Below are 2,974 nucleotides of genomic sequence, written 5' to 3'. Positions count from 1 at the left end.
TGTGTTCATTCAAACCGCTGGTTTTTGATATTTTGGGCCCTATTGAATAATGAATGTTTTGAATTTTCTCCAAAAGTAAAGTAGTTGCAAACTCATCCTTTTAGAAACTTGTTTGGGCTGTTGAGAGGAGTAAAAAACCATCAAAAATTTCAATCCTGCATGATTCTACCAAGAAATGTGATTCTTCATTCAAAACCTGATTTTTGCTATTGGGCTCTATTGAATAATGAATGTTTTGAATTTTCTCCAAAAGTAAAGTAGTTGCAAACTCATGCTTTTAGAGACTTGTTTGGGCTCATGAGAGGAGTAGAAAAACATCAAAAATTTCAGTCCTGCATGATTCTACCAAGAAATGTGTGTTCATTGAAACCGCTGATTTTTGGTAGTTTGGGCCCTATTGAATAATGAATGTTTTGATTTTTCTCCAAAAGTAAAGTAGTTGCAAACTCATCCTTTTAGAAACTTGTTTGGGCTGTTGAGAGGAGTAAAAAATCATCAAAAATTTCAATCCTGCATGATTCTACCAAGAAATGTGATTCTTCATTCAAAACCTGATTTTTGCTATTGGGCTCTATTAAATAATGAATGTTTTGAATTTTCTCCAAAAGTAAAGTAGTTGCAAACTCATGCTTTTAGAGACTTGTTTGGGCTCATGAGAGGAGTAGAAAAACATCAAAAATTTCAGTCCTGCATGATTCTACCAAGAAATGTGTGTTCATTGAAACCGCTGGTTTTTGATAGTTTGGGCCCTATTGAATAATGAATGTTTTGAATTTTCTCCAAAAGTAAAGTAGTTGCAAACTCATCCTTTTAGAAACTTGTTTGGGCTGTTGAGAGGAGTAAAAAACCATCAAAAATTTCAATCCTGCATGATTCTACCAAGAAATGTGATTCTTCATTCAAAACGCTGGTTTTTGCTATTGGGCTCTTTTGAGTAATGAATGTTTTGAATTTTCTCCAAAAGTAAAGTAGTTGCAAACTCATGCTTTTAGAGACTTGTTTGGGCTCATGAGAGGAGTAGAAAAACATCAAAAATTTCAGTCCTGCATGATTCTACCAAGAAATGTGTGTTCATTCAAACCGCTGGTTTTTGATAGTTTGGGCCCTATTGAATAATGAATGTTTTGAATTTTCTCCAAAAGTAAAGTAGTTGCAAACTCATCCTTTTAGAAACTTGTTTGGGCTGTTGAGAGGAGTAAAAAACCATCAAAAATTTCAATCCTGCATGATTTTAGCAAGAAATGTGATTCTTCATTCAAAACCTGATTTTTGCTATTGGGCTCTATTGAATAATGAATGTTTTGAATTTTCTCCAAAAGTAAAGTAGTTGCAAACTCATGCTTTTAGAGACTTGTTTGGGCTCATGAGAGGAGTAGAAAAACATCAAAAATTTCAGTCCTGCATGATTCTACCAAGAAATGTGTGTTCATTGAAACCGCTGGTTTTTGATAGTTTGGGCCCTATTGAATAATGAATGTTTTGAATTTTCTCCAAAAGTAAAGTAGTTGCAAACTCATCCTTTTAGAAACTTGTTTGGGCTGTTGAGAGGAGTAAAAAACCATCAAAAATTTCAATCCTGCATGATTCTACCAAGAAATGTGATTCTTCATTCAAAACGCTGGTTTTTGCTATTGGGCTCTTTTGAGTAATGAATGTTTTGAATTTTCTCCAAAAGTAAAGTAGTTGCAAACTCATGCTTTTAGAGACTTGTTTGGGCTCATGAGAGGAGTAGAAAAACATCAAAAATTTCAGTCCTGCATGATTCTACCAAGAAATGTGTGTTCATTCAAACCGCTGGTTTTTGATAGTTTGGGCCCTATTGAATAATGAATGTTTTGAATTTTCTCCAAAAGTAAAGTAGTTGCAAACTCATCCTTTTAGAAACTTGTTTGGGCTGTTGAGAGGAGTAAAAAACCATCAAAAATTTCAATCCTGCATGATTTTACCAAGAAATGTGATTCTTCATTCAAAACCTGATTTTTGCTATTGGGCTCTATTGAATAATGAATGTTTTGAATTTTCTCCAAAAGTAAAGTAGTTGCAAACTCATGCTTTTAGAGACTTGTTTGGGCTCATGAGAGGAGTAGAAAAACATCAAAAATTTCAGTCCTGCATGATTCTACCAAGAAATGTGTGTTCATTCAAACCGCTGGTTTTTGATAGTTTGGGCCCTATTGAATAATGAATGTTTTGAATTTTCTCCAAAAATAAAGTAGTTGCAAACTCATCCTTTTAGAAACTTGTTTGGGCTGTTGAGAGGAGTAAAAAACCATAAAAAATTTCAATCCTGCATGATTCTACCAAGAAATGTGATTCTTCATTCAAAACGCTGGTTTTTGCTATTGGGCTCTTTTGAGTAATGAATGTTTTGAATTTTCTCCAAAAGTAAAGTAGTTGCAAACTCATGCTTTTAGAGACTTGTTTGGGCTCATGAGAGGAGTAGAAAAACATCAAAAATTTCAGTCCTGCATGATTCTACCAAGAAATGTGTGTTCATTCAAACCGCTGGTTTTTGATAGTTTGGGCCCTATTGAATAATGAATGTTTTGAATTTTCTCCAAAAGTAAAGTAGTTGCAAACTCATCCTTTTAGAAACTTGTTTGGGCTGTTGAGAGGAGTAAAAAACCATCAAAAATTTCAATCCTGCATGATTTTAGCAAGAAATGTGATTCTTCATTCAAAACCTGATTTTTGCTATTGGGCTCTATTGAATAATGAATGTTTTGAATTTTCTCCAAAAGTAAAGTAGTTGCAAACTCATGCTTTTAGAGACTTGTTTGGGCTCATGAGAGGAGTAGAAAAACATCAAAAATTTCAGTCCTGCATGATTCTACCAAGAAATGTGTGTTCATTGAAACCGCTGGTTTTTGATAGTTTGGGCCCTATTGAATAATGAATGTTTTGAATTTTCTCCAAAAGTAAAGTAGTTGCAAACTCATCCTTTTAGAAACTTGTTTGGGCTGTTGAGAGGAGT

This window comes from Dendrobates tinctorius, unplaced genomic scaffold, assembly GCF_039654945.1.
Source record: "Dendrobates tinctorius isolate UK_male_01 unplaced genomic scaffold, ASM3965494v1 ptg000110l, whole genome shotgun sequence".
In the NCBI taxonomy this organism is placed as follows: Eukaryota; Metazoa; Chordata; class Amphibia; order Anura; family Dendrobatidae; genus Dendrobates; species Dendrobates tinctorius.
Note: the sequence above shows the minus strand (reverse complement) of the source record.